The 15,718-nt window shown below is 33.6% G+C and overlaps 1 long non-coding RNA gene across 1 annotated transcript; it reads right to left on the reverse strand.

Annotated features, from left to right (window-relative positions):
- Positions 1 to 7,220: 7,220 nt before the first annotated feature.
- On the reverse strand, positions 7,221 to 12,319 carry LOC142627860 (uncharacterized). The gene is made up of 4 exons (XR_012842949.1): positions 12,127 to 12,319; positions 10,389 to 10,832; positions 8,105 to 8,348; positions 7,221 to 7,889 (listed from the first exon to the last, which is right to left on the reverse strand). It is a non-coding gene; the product is annotated as an uncharacterized LOC142627860 (long non-coding RNA).
- Positions 12,320 to 15,718: the final 3,399 nt, after the last annotated feature.

Here is a 15,718-nt window from a genome sequence, read left to right on the forward strand (position 1 = left end):
AAATCGCACTGGAAGTTTTTTAAAAAGCTTTGAGTTTCACGTGTTTATCACTATTTCAAAACTTTTCAAAAACTTTTTCTCTCTCTTCAATCGGTCTAAAGGTCAAAGCTTCTTTTTTTTTTTTGTCGTTTTCCTTCGATTCTTTTGCAAGGTTTTTGTCCTCTAAGGCCGGTAAGACCATTCTACCCTTCCTATGTCTTTTATTTTCATTTTTCAAGCATTAAATCATGCATTTAGAAGGGTATTTCGAACCTAAGATTTTTTGGGTTTTGTGTTGTTTTAAGCTTTTTCTTGAAAAATTGATCACTGGGTTTTTCTTGTGGGATGTTATAAACATGATACATGCGAATTAATTTGATCAATTTGATGGTTTGTGAAAAATTGGAAATTCTAGGGCTTGAAATTACCTAAATTGGGGATTTTGTTCAATTAAGTTTAATTTGATGAAATTGACTTGTTGAATTGATTAATTTGATAATTTTATTGTGTTCTCTATCTTGTGTAATGATCAATTGGTCAATTTCTTGAAAATTGTACAAGTGGTTTTTCAAAATTTTGGGGTTTTTTATATAAACTCAATGCTCAAACCAATTTTGTGATTTTAAAGTTACATTGAACTTATTCTCACTGCATTAGGGCATGCATCATTTGCTTACACTGTTCATGCATCATATAGATTGTTATTTTCTATATTGTTTTGTGCTAACTTGCAGTTTGCACTTGGTTTTCTCTTGTTTTTTTTTTTTTTTGTTCTTTTCTGTTTGTCTGTTCTTTCCTTAGCATTATGCCTAGGAAAACTAGAGCCAACAAGACATCCTCCTCTTCATCTGCTCCATCCTTTGAGAGTGAGAGATTCTTGAGTGAGAAATACCAAGCGACCTTTGAGACACTTAATCTTAAGAGGAACATTTGGGCTGAGAGAAAGATTCTTTTAGATGAGCTAGATCCTGAGATTGGGAGGAATTTTGAGCGTAGGGGTTGGTTACCTTTGTTAGATATTTCTCACCCCCCCCCTCCGACTACCTTGATGAGAGAGTTCTATTCGAACCTCTCTGTCCACTCCTATGATTTCGACACTCTTGTGAAGAGTTGGATTCGTGGTGATGAGTACACCATTACCCCTTCAGTAGTGGCTGCTGCTCTTGGGGTGTCTCTTGTTCTGCATCCTGTCTATCCTTATAATGAGTCTCCTCCCCTAGACGACATCATGTTTTACATCACAAGGTCTTCTATCCAGTAGGGTTCTGATCCTCGGGTCACTACTGCTGAGCTCACTGAGGTTCACTATCTTTTATTTCAGATTGCTTGTCATTCCTTGTGGCCTATATCTCATCTACACACCATCCCTATTGAGAGATGTGTGTTTTTGTATGCCTTTGTTACTGATGCTCCTATCAGTTTTCCTCATCTGTTTATTTGTTCTTTGAACGAGGTTCATCGAAGTAGTTCTACTGCTCATACTCTTTTCTTCCCCGTTTTTATTCATCAGATTCTCTTACATCTTGGTTTAGAGGAGTTTCCCGCGTTTGAGACTGTTCATATTATTGCTCCTATAGGTGCCACCTTTCTTAGGCAGAGGGCTGCTCAATTGAGAGCAAGCTCTAAACGTCCTAGGGTTGACTCTTCTGGTGTCGTACCTCCTCCTCCTCCCTCCTCTACAGGTGATACTTTTGTTGAGGCATCTGACGATCCTCCTACTACTGCTACTACTAATGTTCCTCCGCCTTCTATTTCGGATGATTCAAACATTCGTTGTATGTTGGAGACTATCATGACTGTTCAGGCGGCTCATGGTCAGCTTTTGGTGGACATGTTTGATGAGCTTCGTGCTTTATGAGCAAATTTGGAGAGTATTAGACCGCCACCTCCTTTTGATGATGAGTGAGTACCCTTTGGAAATTCGTCAGAAAAAGGGGGAGTGTATATATGGAGTAGAGATGAGTTTTTGCTATTAGGGGGAGTTTTTGTGTTGTTTGGAGCTGTGGAGTTTTTAGATTGTATCTAGGTGCTTCACTCTGTATGTATCTTTTTGGCTCATGATGTTTGTGTTGGGTTGTCCATGATAGGGGGAGATATTTTGTTTTGTTTATCTATTTCTTGTTTCACATTGTGCTACATTGTTTATTGATCTATATTGATGAGTTTATTCATCATATATGACTTGTAGTTTATGTTTTTGTGAAATCAAGAAGTTATGTTGTTTTACTTGTATTTTCCACACATGCGTTTATGCCTTTGTTAAGTGTTACAGGAATATACAGGTTGATTCAGTCGTGCTGTTGTCTACACTTGCAACTGATGGATAATAGTTAGGTTGAATTTGTTATGTTGGGCTTTGTTTTTGTAATGGGCTGTTTATATGTAAACTTTGAGCATTTTGTTGTGTTTGTGTTTTGTCATGGATTGCCAAAAAGGGAGTTTATTAGGTTCCAAGACCTTTAGGTTTAAATGTATTAGAACACTAATTTGTAGTGTTGGCAAACCATGATCAAAACGTTTTTGTCTTGTTTAGACTGCTCAAAGTATGCGTCTTTTATGTAAAGTTGGAATCGAGTTGCTGCAGAATTTACTGTGCAATTCTACCTGGCTCGATCGATCGAGAATTAGACTCGACCGATCGAAAGTCGTGCAGATTGTTTTTCTACAGAATTTTCCAACTCATCCCAAGCCCGTTTTACGTGTAGGGTTTTATGTTTTGCCCTGGGTATAAAAGGGAAAACCTAAGCCACATTTTTAGAGGTTGTTAATGCTGTGTGTGTGTGTGAATCTTCTGTGAGATCTAGACTATACCAAGAACTAGAGGTGTTTGCCTTCACACATACTTAGGGTTATTGAGGATCAAGACTATGTCAAGAACTTGATGATCAATTCAGTTGCAGATTCAAGAGCTTAAAGCTATACAAGCGAGAGTGCTTGTGTTTGCTGGGAATCCAAGAAAGAAGTAGTCCATGGACTCGGAGCTGTCACGTGGTCGTAGTAGTAAGTTTCCTACTCGAGGTAGCAATAGGATGTTAGTGGTCCAAGTTGCTATTGTGTAAACTTCAATTCTTTCATAGTGGATTCAGTTTTACCTTGAGGATAGTTAGGTTAAATCCTCCCCATGTTTTTTACCAGTTTGGTTTTCCTAGGTCATCCTATCATTGTGTTCTTTATATTTCCGCTGCTTTGCATGATATGATTGTTTTGTGTTAACCTAGATCTACATAATTTACCTAAGTTAATAACTTGGCTAAATAACTAGGTTAAACTGGTTGTTTTAAGAGGTCTAAAAACGTACAATTTTCAAATCATCCTTGTAATACCCTGATTTTTTATTGCAAGTTGCTCCTCCAAAGGATTGGAGGAAGCGCTCATCTTCCATACCTACTATGAAGGAAATCATTGTGCAGACCTTTTGGCTAAAGAAGGATGCTCCATTAGTGATAGTTTTTTATTGTATTCGCATCCCCCTCCCCCTATTTTGTATCAATTATTGGCTGATGCTTGGAGTGTTGCCTACCCTACACTTTGTAATCTCTAGTTTATTTTAATATATGTTCCCTTTAACCAAAAAAAGACCTATCACAACAGAGAAAAAAAAATACACCATTTTAGTATCGCCATACTTTTTCCTTTGTAGGCATGCTTGTGCGAAAAAAGGCGCTACTATGATCACGCTCAAGTAGAGGGGCGACCAATGTGGCTTCCCTATTTGAGCGTGATCATAGTAGCGCCTTACCCACTCCCGAGTGTCATTTTACCTCGTCACCAGTCCATCGCAATAATATTAATGCATTGAGTAATGTCACAAAGTATTACAAGTTTTACTATATTAGTCTTACAAATTGATGTGTCATCAATTAGAAAGAGACAATTCAAAATACAGTTATGAAGTGGTTTCAAACCCACCAATCTACATTAGTAAGTTCTATATAGTAAAACTAGTAATACTTTTTTATCAACAAAAAAAAAAATGCAATACTTTTATCATTTGTCGGTGTTTTAAAAATAAGTAACTTTTGGGTTAAGAAATCTGAAGCTTGTTTCAAGTGTGTGAAAAGCATCAATGCTTTGTATAAAAAACAGACAGTAACAAAGTAGCCAAAGAACCAATTTTATAAACTTTCATGCATTATAACCTTGTTGTCATGTTGATGTGAAAGGCAGATATTATTCTTTTCTCAAATTTGTTAACTACACCTTAGGGGTGTGAAATTCACACCATGAAAAGGAATAGAAGAATATATTAAATGCATGAAATAGCAGAGGATTAAAAAATATATATTTGTAGCCGTGTTCAAACTAGCAATTGGAACAAAAAAGTCAAGAGGACAAAATTTGTAGACTTTCATGCTTGTTTTTGGGAATAAAAGGGTAGGTTTATTTATATATATAATTGAGCAATGTTTATTACACACACTCTATTATACATATATATGAAAAAATAAAATACTAAAATTGTGACTTGAAGTATTGATTTTCAAGCTAAAGATTATGACTTTAAGACACAATTTTAGTTACTTTTTCATGCATGTATAATAGTTTTTATCCTATATAATATTAATACACAAAAGATGGAGATTGATCATATTCTTAAGTTGCCCTCCATCAGCTTCCCTGCAATCAAAAACCATCACAGATATGTTGGAGGCCATAATGCCATGGGTAATGGGTTGTTTAAGAACTAGCATTGGGTCCACTTCTAAAATAATATGTTTATTACCTAACCGCCATGCTAAATTAAGACCATATCTCATAGCCCATAATTCTGCAATATTATTTGTGGAGATTCTAAGGTTGAGAGAAAATCTTTTGATCCTTTCGCCTTACCAATTTCGTAGTCCCTCCCCCACTGACCTTTATCGAATTAACTTGAACACTTTCATCTGGTGGTGACCAGGTAATCAGTCCGGTGGTGTGGGGTGCTTTTATTCTTTTCAGCTAGTCTAGATAATTATTGGGTCTGGTTTACAGTTACCATTAGGGCATTTGTTAATAGAAAAATTTTAAGAAAATTTTGTTACCATTTTTATGTGAAATATAAAAAATTGCCAAAAAAAATCAGTTACTTTTTTCTTTTCCCATTTCTAAAAAATATTTCTTAAACCAATACGTTTAAGACATCCACTAATATTTTCACATAATTATATTCAAATGCTAGTTGTATAGGTTGGTTTTTTTGGCTAACTAATAAAGTTGGTTTGTTGTCTAGAATATTAATGCATTTCGTGATAGCCACAATTGCGAAATTCCAAAAGCAAATTCCAAATTCCATGCTAGCTGTTGATAAGTATACTGGATAGTACGTAAAAGTTAGACAATTATATGTAAATTTCCAAATGAATTAGAAGTTATCACCACCGTGGGGTGTGGCTTGATAGTAGGAATCCTCGAATTGCTTAACTTGGTGAGTAGTTTGAGCAATAGCCCTATCAATACCCCTAGTGGTACACTTGGTATTACTTATTGCCATCACATGGCATGAACTCGATGAGTCCACACCGAAAACCCCCTAACAATTACTTAAAAAACTACATGCAACCATTACACATTATAATATCGACTTTATGTAGTGAATTTTTATGTGTATTTGGAATTTTCGTTTTTTCAAATTTGTAGACTAATTCTACTACATACACCTTTTTTGTGAAAAATTCTTATACTCTCTCATAAATCGCTTCATTAAGACCTATCACAACACAAAAAAAATACACCATTTCGGTATTGCCATACTTTTTCCTTTGTAGGCATGCTTGTGCGAAAAAATGGTGGAAACAAGATGAAAAAAAATGCCCCCATGAAACACAATGCAGGGATGTGAGAAGATAATGGTAGTCATTTTTTACAAAAGGAAATTTATTAGTTTTTTTCACATTTTACTGTTCATGTAAAATTTATACTGTAGACTAAATAAATATGTACAATCATGTACAAAATTCTACATTGTTCATGCAAATGTGTACAATTTACGTGAACAATGAATGTAAACCATAATTATCAATTGTACACACTTGCATGAAAAAAACATGTAAACCAATAATTGTCTTTTACAAAATAAAACATTTTTCTTTTTATAAAAAAATAATAAGCTATGTCTCCCCCTCAGATTTTTAACTTTTAAACTGTTGGACAGTGCCCTGAATTTTATATGCACTCTGTCCATGTAAACGCAATACAATCCTCTTCATAAATTAATAAACTAAGATCACTTTTCTTTTAGAAACAAACACACACAAGAGAGAGTGAAAGAAATTCTAATAATATAAAGACACACTACAAACTCCACTCAAAAGCACTATCACTCTCTGTTTCAATGAAAGAGATTCTAATATAAAAGCATACCACAAACGTTACTCAAAAGTATTATCGATTTCTATTTTAAAAAGATGTTGGATAGTGCCTTTTTTCTTTTTCTTTTTTTCCTTCTTTTAGCTTTACTTAGCTGTTTCGTTTCACCTCTATGACTAGTCCATCACAGTAATATTAATACATTGAGTAGTATTACAAGTTTTACTACGTTAGTCTTATAAATTGATGTATCATCAATTAAAAAGAGGAAATTCAAAATACAGTTATAAAGTGTTTTCAAACCCACTAATCACATTCATTTCTATATTAGTAAGTTCTATATAGTAAAACTTGTAATACTTTATTTATAAAAAAAAATGTAATACTTTTATCATTTTTCTAATGCATTTATCCTCTTCTCAACATCTAGATTTTAGACTCCTGTCAAACTCATATACTAGGAGTGTAAATTGATTCTTTAACAAGCCCATGCCTAGCTATATATTACAAAGCCCAAAGTACATGAAATATAGACACAAGCCCATGCCTAGTATTTGGTACTCAATGTGCTATGCAAAGAAAACACAATGGATTCTTTAACAAGCCCATGCCTAGCTATTACAAAGCCCAAAAGGATCCCAATCTTCTACCTCGGAAGACTCTTACATAACCTTCAATAATTCTGTCTAATTAACAAGAGAAAAATTATTCAAACAAACCAGAAGCAAAATTTTGTAGACATGATTTTTGTATAAATCTTTGAACCTAGACCTTTTAATACAAAATAATGACTTTTAACTGAATTTTTTTTAATACAACTTTTAACTGGCTTAACTGAAGATTATAGTAAAGATATAGACCATATATATATCTTCAGACTTCAGGAAAAAAAAAAAAAAATCTTTATCTCCTAGATGATAGAGTAAATAAAGATGGATGAAAGATTTTCCTCATTAAGAAGATAATTGTTTTTTTTTTGTTTTTGTTTTTGTTTATTGATCGTTGAAAGACTTGAGGAGCTATATATTAAGTCCAAAGGGGCATTACATTCAATCGATAATATCCTCTAAGAATGTGCATAGATTCCTAGTTGTTATTCTTTGAATACGACATACACTTCAATTCGTACACACAATACTCCCAAACTAGTAAATGATGATAAGAGAAATATTCCTCCAGTTAGTCCTCAGCCACAATTTTTAGAACTATGGAAACTGGACTTTTGAAGCACATCTTTCTGTTGGAGGCACTGGACACTCAATGATTTCTGACTCAGAACTGTCCACACAGAAGTAGATTTGGTAAAGTTGGTTGTTACCATCTGAATCCTTATTGCACCCTATCCTAGGGGTGTGCCCAGTGCCCTTTTTTATTGCATCTACAATGTTGTCTAAGCCGTAAAATCCATCATCTGGTTCAATTCTTGCAATCCTGAGTATTTGTAGGAGGTTTGGTTTCTTCTTTAGATTGAGAGCTGCTTCAAAGTAGTCATGTTGATCAATTTGAGATTCTGAGCATGTCCCATGCTTTTCCCATTCATGCGACCAGAACCCAAAGCCATTGCTACTTGGGCAGCTAAGTGATGGCCAATCCTTTTGCAGATTGGTCATGAGGTCTGAGAGCTACAGAAACCATCATATACATGAATCACATATAAGAAAAAGTTAATAATGGTGATGTGTAAATTTGTGAGACCTCTAAAGCTTATGTGGCATAATTGTAGAAGGTCAACAAAAAGTTAGACGCTTCACTTTAATAGTATTTATAGATAATGAGAACAAACTAAGATTTTTGAATGGCTTGAATTTTAAAAAATGTACAAAATGATTTCCTTTACCTCCACATTTCTTTTAAATTTGATATGTAGTCTTCAGGGAATGCATGCAAACTACAAAAGTGAGCTGAATCTTCACAAGTTTTCTTGTGCTCAACATCCTGATTAGGAGCTTTCTCACATTTTCATCGTTCATTGTTCTCACTTTTCAATCAGATCTCTCTATCCAACATCTTACCCCTACTTTTCAAATGGAAGCTGCAGTAGCACTTGAGCATTGTTGATAAACAACAGGACTAACCTTCAACTGTTTATGCAGAAAAGCATACATTTTATGAGACACTTACCAAAGAAATATAATAGTGCTAGATAACCTGTTTCAAAAAATAAACTTCACCAGCATGATTTTTAGTAGTCCAATAATGATTATGTAGATTTCCATTCCTAAATTGCTAATTGAAATTGCACGTGCAGGCAACATTCAATGTCTCGAAGCAGGGGAAAAACAGAGAGAGAGAGAGAGAGAGAGAGAGAGAGAGTTAAAAAACAAAAGAATGGCCCTAATGCTCACCCATAGCAGAAGAAAAGGAACAAGAGTACAACTAGATCAAAAATACAAATAGTTCTAGGTCTAAGTATTATATTCAATTGCTCCAAAAGTGTTTTCCACTATCTTTAAGGGTCCGGTAGCGCACCACCTGATATAACATATTTTCACCATAGGTACCTTGGGGTTGAGGCAAAGGGACTCATTACAAAGTATTATCAATATGGAAACATCTTGAAAAAGTGTGGAAAACAACACAGGAAATACTGACCTCGAATGTCTGATACTGCATAAAGCTATTAATAAATTTGAAGAGGCTAAGGCATAGGAGTGATAATCTAGACATTGCAATTCTTTGCATGTTTAAGGGCACGAACTCCCCGAAAAATTATATTGCAATTGAATTATAAGATCATGAAAAGGCATGTAATATGCAAGGAGGAGAGAATATATGAAAGGTTTTTTTTTTTTCATACTTGAACCATTTGCCACATCCCCACAGAGCTAATAGTCAACGTGTTTCCAATGACAATGTGAAAAAATCTGTCAGGGTTTTGCTAGATAAACTATAGAAAAGGGACATTGTACCTGAAAATGAAGCAAAACATATCTGAGAAATTCATAGTCATGCCATAGGATAGTATAGACAGGCTGGATGCGAAGAGTCAGACCAAGGAGAACATTTAGCCAAACGTATAGAAGATAAAAAACAAACTACAAATATCTATCTAACACAATTTATAAAAAAAGTAAAAAACAAGAAGGATTCCTCTTATAAATCACAATATGGAAAAAGATCATCAATGATTAGATTCCTTATTGTAAACTCTCTTCTCACCGAAAGACTATCATTTAATACTTTCCAAAGGAAAATAAGCACTTTGAGAAAGAATTTAAGCTTCCATAGGTCAGCCCACATTTAATAACTATATCTCAAAGTTTTGCTCCTTCCATATAAATATTCACTATAGAGAAGCCAGCAGGCTTGGTTGACAGTAAAGAGACTTGACTGATTCATGGAGCCTAATCAGTTTAACTACACTTCCCGACCTAGGAGTTAGCTCCTTCTAAATAATAGAGTTAGCTGCATGAGATGCATATCAATTCCTCACTAATGCACAATTTCATTGTGCAGTAGCTTGGTCAAAAAAATCAAAAGCCCTTGTAATATGTGGATAATTTCCCCCAGACACATTGGATCTTACACTAAGCCAAAGTCATAGTTATTAGGAATTGAGTTCCCATTTCCTACCAGCCATTTAGCTTCTGTGGGAACAGATAATCCCATTGCCTTTTTATAAATATAAAATTTCATTAAAAATTAACATGAAAACATCCAAGAAAATAGTGTGAATCTGCACCGAACCTCTGTTTCAAGATGTGATAGTAATTTGTTTCTGATTTCCATGGGTTGGTAAGTAGTCATTGTATCAATATTATAACTGCAAGTTTGATGCATAATACATACGTGTGTGTGTGTATATAATTTTTAAAAGCCTTTTTTTGTCTTTTGAGTATTGGGGTGGGTACTAGCAGTTTTCTTATAATCAATCCTTGTTTCTCTATGTTGTGAAGAATGTTTATGGCCATGTATTTTGTGGCTTGAGAAGTTAAGTGACATATAGTGCCAACCTGAATCACAGCTAAAATTCATAACAAAAATCTGGCAATGGGTAAATTGGAGCTTTTGCATTGGATTACAGAAGGTATACTTCTTTTTCTCATCAAATATGCTGTTTATGCAGAAAGTTGAATTGAGGCAAGTTCTTAAATGGACAAATGTCTATAAATATTATTTACCTGAGGACAAGTATGCCAAGAGACAGTTCTTTGAGTACTTGAAGGAGACAATGTGTCACATCCTGTATTACTTCACTTAAAAGCTATTTGTAATGTAGGTTAAACCGAGTTGGGTCTAGATGACTTCATAAATGTGTAGAGAAGGAGCTTCAAGTTTACCTCAGCGTAGAGGGCCCATCAAAGGGTTTTCTTTAAAGGTTCCACAAAAAATTTGCTAGACTACCCTTGTCTTCAGTTCACAGTATGCCATGAAGTTTGAGATGCTTATAGCTCATAAACTTCTGCAGAATTCAGAAGTGGGTTAACCTATTTAATGCTGATTTTCATTTTCCAACTATCCTTTCTACTTGCATAAGACTGACTTGAAATTGGAGCTTTCTTGTTAATGCTTGTCTTGTATTCTATTGGCAATAGTGTGACTTCAACCGTAACTATCCCAGTCAACTGCATTAACCAAAAAAATAACACTAATTAACCGAAATGAAGTAATTATTTTATAAATAACAATTTTTAAGTTCAGAACTTATTCAGTTCCCAATTTTTTTTTATAGAAACACAATAAATACTTATAAGTTGATATGATATCCATTGCCATTGTGTAACAGATGCAAATGAAACAGTGCTACCAAAAAAAAGGGAAACATACCTTGGCATCAAATGCAAAAAGATACCGGACAGAAATGACAGAGGAGAAACAATTTCAATGTAATTTTTTTGATTGGATGTCTTTATTGGGAATTTTTTTATACATATCTAATGCAGTTCTGCATTCATCATTAGGTCTTCCACACAGATCACGAGCAATTATTTCTGGAGCAATTGGAAGCCCTTGGCAAAATGTATGAATTTAGTTGCAAGCTTAGAATAATCTTCATCAGGTTTTTTTCCAGGAAAGGCATGCTCTTTAAAGAGTTGAATAGCTTCATGTTCATTTAATTGCTCGACCTTGACTTTCTTGACCTTGTAAGTTGTACAAACATTTTCTTTAAGGGCAGCTAACAAGTGTCTATCTCTTAATGTTATAATGACTCTACTACCGGGAGCAAACCAATTACATTTTCCAAGCAAATTTTCTATTCTTGTCGAATCATCGACATCATCAAGAATTAAAAAAAGCTTTTTACGGCGAAGTGTCTACTTTACCAAACTGATTCCTCTAAATCTGCTGCCCACTCTCCAATTTCCATTCCCTAAGATGTCATTAAGAAGTTGCTCTTGTAGTTTGATTAAGCCAGCATCTATCCCTAAATTTTCTCTAACATTCTCTAAAAGCAGCTTCCATCAAAACAGTTAGCAATTATATTATAAACAGCTTTTGTAATTGTAGTCTTTCCTACTTCAAGAAGGCCATGAATCCCCACCACGCAAAATTCATCTAACCCAAGATCTAAAAGTGACTCCATGGCCTCTACACAAGAATTTATTCCAACTGGGTATATAGCAACATCTAACAGAAACCAATTTACTTTAGCATTTGCTATCTCTTCAACAATGTTTTGGATGAAGTCACATTCAGATTTATATGTAGCGCAGCTGACAATCACAGAGCATAAGAAAACATACAATTAGATAGATTAGCAGATTAACTACAAATTCAAGATAACTGGCTGTGAGTTATAACAAACAATTGACGCATTTTTTGATAAAGTAAATGGAATGCAATTCATGTATTTTTGATAACTGTCATTGATATAAACATCATATTAGCAGTACAAACTCAATAAAAGCATGAGTATACCCTTTCTTGATATCCGCTGGTCCTTAGCTTGAGAGAGGCAGGTCTTCCTCGAAGGTGTGGTGGCGATGCGGTGGAGCAGGGCGACGATTCTTCATCGGCGATATCTCTTCCCTTTTCTCTCTCTTTGCCTGTGTGTGTGTGTGTTTTTTTTTTTTTTTTGATAAATCGTTGTCTGTGTGACTGTGTGTTTGACAAAAAGGAGAGGCCGTGTGGACTATTTTTAATGATAATTTTTTTTTTTTAATTTTTATCAGAGATAAGTTTTTATTTTAATAAAAACTAATGACAAGTTTTTTTAAAAAAAAAAGGAAAAGTAATTACAATTTAATAAATAATAAGAACAATGAGTTTTTTTTTTTTTTTTAAAGGAACAATGATATCAATAATCCCTTAAATTAAGGTTAAGATTAGATAGGTTTAATTATTAAAAAAAAGGATTTAGATAGGTTTTTCTTCAAATAAAATAGTAAGAGTAATTAATAAGTTAATGATTATTAAAAATTAAAAGATAATATTAGGCAAAAATTATTGGATAAATTTATTCCAATTTACATAGATTTGATCAATTTTAAACTACATAGGACTTGCACCAAATTAACATTGATTTGATAAAGACTAACAAATAAATAATATAAATGTGCAAATTAAAATTACTTTGTGAACAAAACAGATTGAAATTTTGGAAAATATTACTATAAGATTTTAAAAAATATAACTGTTGAAAATTTGGAAATTTTTTTTGGAAATGAATATAAATTAATGATAAAAAATAATTAAATAATATTAAATAATGAACAAAAAAATAATATTTAAATGAGATTAAAAAATGATAAAGAGTCTGTTAGAAAAAAGATTTGAAAAGTAAACAGCTAAACAACAAAAGTAGCTGTTTACTCTCCAAAAAATACAAAAATTTGGAAAAATTGCTAAAATGCTCTTACTTAAAAACGAAATACTAGTTTATTTGTTTTTTTTTTTAATTATTAAAGGGTGAGATAAATTGATTTAAGCACAAAAAAAGCTAAGGGAACAAAAAATGAACTTTTTTCATTGCTTTTAAGAGGTTTTTAAAACAACTCTAGAGGTACAAATAAAAATTTGTAACTATCAAAACATCAAGTTTTTAATGATAAGTAAACTCCAATAATAATTTGTCAACATGTTGTAAAAAAATTTATGTTTGTAGCATTATTCTTTTTTAAGTCACATTAGAAAGTCACAATACTCGTACATTTTTCTAGGTGGGTATAATACATCTAATAAATAATTAACATGAAATATCAAATTTTTGTAACATCACATTGAATAGTAACGTTGCATATAAGGAGTGTTTAGTTTGCTGTGATATGCATCACATTAAGGTAATATTATTATAATGTGAATATTATCTAAGATTACAAAATATTTCAAATTAGTCTAATCTCATCATCTTATTAAATGGTAATAATCCTACATTACTTTTTTTTTTTTAGATGAGATCATCTCCAAAATGCTAGTAAGAGATTTCAAACTCACAATCTTATGGATATCATAAGGTGTTAGGAACCACTTGGCCAAGGATTAATCTTAAATTACTTATTGGTAGAGATATTATAATTTATACAATTAACATAATTGTCCATACTAAATAAATTTTATTTTATAAATGAGAATTACTAAAATACCAAGAAACTTTTAAAATACTCCAAAACCACTAAAAAAACCAAAATATTCTTAGAATTGCCAAAATCACTAAAATACACTTTGAGAGCCCGTTTGGTACCCCATCTTCAGCCATGTTGTTGGCTATTTAAACACCCAAACAGGTGGGGCCCATGCTGAAATATGCATTTGGTAAGTGATTCTTAACTATTGTTGTTTGAGTTTAGTGTTCAAGCGTATAAGCAAATGGTGAGATCATTTATTATGGATATTCAAACCTAGCATGGCCCACCTGACGTAAATGACGTAAATTCACTGTCCTCTAATGTGTAGACAAACCAAAACAGTACCGGTGGCAGCTTTTTTATAAAAAAAACACGTACCAAACACACAACTTTATATTTCTAAACACCAAAATATCTATTTGAAACACATTATCAAACACATTTTTCTCTTTATGAATACCATGAATACCTATTTTTAACAATATTTTTTAAACCACATTTTCACATCATTTTAAACAATACCCCTAAAATGATTGAGAGGACAATGTTATTGTCTGAAGTAAACTGCAATAGTAGCAACAACCATTGTTGTGGGATAAGTAAATTGCAATGTCTTGGCAACAGGACATGTAGCAGTGAATTGGACAAGAATGCAAGTTGTAAAGGGAATTTCATAATATTGCGGTCTGAATTTAAAATTTTTTTGGGGAGGGTGGCTTGGTGGAGAGTGAAGTTGATTTTTCAAAGTTGGGTTCAAGTGGGGGTTGTTACATCTAATAACTCTCTTGTCTCTAGAAATTTCTAGGGTTTCACTCAATTTATTTCTCTCTGGAATTCTCTAGCGCTTAGTTTAAGTTCAGGCACACATTTTCAAATTGTCTAGAAGGTTTGAGAAAGCCATTATTTTTATTGGCAATAAAATATGAAGCTAGAAGCTTCAAGTCAGTTTCTTAACCAACATACATCTAGTATAAATAGATGTAATGATGGCTGAAGTGTGGTGTGTGAGACGTGTAAGGTGAAGTGAGAGACGTGTGAAGTGGAATGATGTGTAGTGTGTGAAGTGAAGAAGAGAAAGTCAAGAGTGGTTGTGTCACAGTGTTAGTAGCTAGGTGTCTAGGAGTGAAGTGTCGGTGTGTGCAATTGTTTTTGGTAAGTGCAAATAGTGAAAGAAAGGTGCTTGTGTGCACTAGTGTTAGTGAGTCAAAGCATCAGTGCTTATAAAGTGTTGTAATTTAAAGAGTCAAGTTTTTAATAAAAGATTTTTGTTCAGTCTCTTGTTCAATAATCTAGTATTAGAGTTTCCGCTAGTTCAACAATCTAGTATCAAAGCGAGGCGATCAAGAATTGTGTTGTCTAAGACAATATTTTTGGAGGTGTTAATTTTTCTTGTGTACAGTCTTGGACTGTAAAGTTCGTGGTTTGGGACTATGCTTATTTGGTAGTGCGAGAGATTTCACCAAGTTATGATGGCGGACCTCCACGCTATCAGTAGCATTAGAAGGCTCAATAAGCAAAATTACAACATATGGTCGACTTGTATGAAGTCATACTTGCAGGGGCAAGATTTGTGGGAGATCGTGGCCGATGGCAAAACCACACCTCCTAAGAACGCCGAAGTGTTGCGGAAGTGGAAGATTAAAGCTGGGAAAGTTTTGTTTGCAATCAAGACAAGCATCGAGGAAAAGATGCTAGAGCATATCAAGTGCGTAGACACACCAAAGGAAGTGTAGGACACCTTTTCGACACTATTTAGTATTTACAAAGAAGAATGATGTAAGGCTACAATTGCTTGAAAACGAGCTAATGTCAATGGCACAACGAGATATGACGATCATGCAATACTTCACCAAGGTAAAGTCTCTCTGTCACAAAATCTTTGAATTAGATCCTATATCAAATATTTCTAATTCAAGAATGAGAAGGATAATCATTCATAGGTTGAG

This window comes from Castanea sativa, chromosome 3, assembly GCF_040712315.1.
Source record: "Castanea sativa cultivar Marrone di Chiusa Pesio chromosome 3, ASM4071231v1".
Taxonomy (NCBI): domain Eukaryota; kingdom Viridiplantae; phylum Streptophyta; class Magnoliopsida; order Fagales; family Fagaceae; genus Castanea; species Castanea sativa.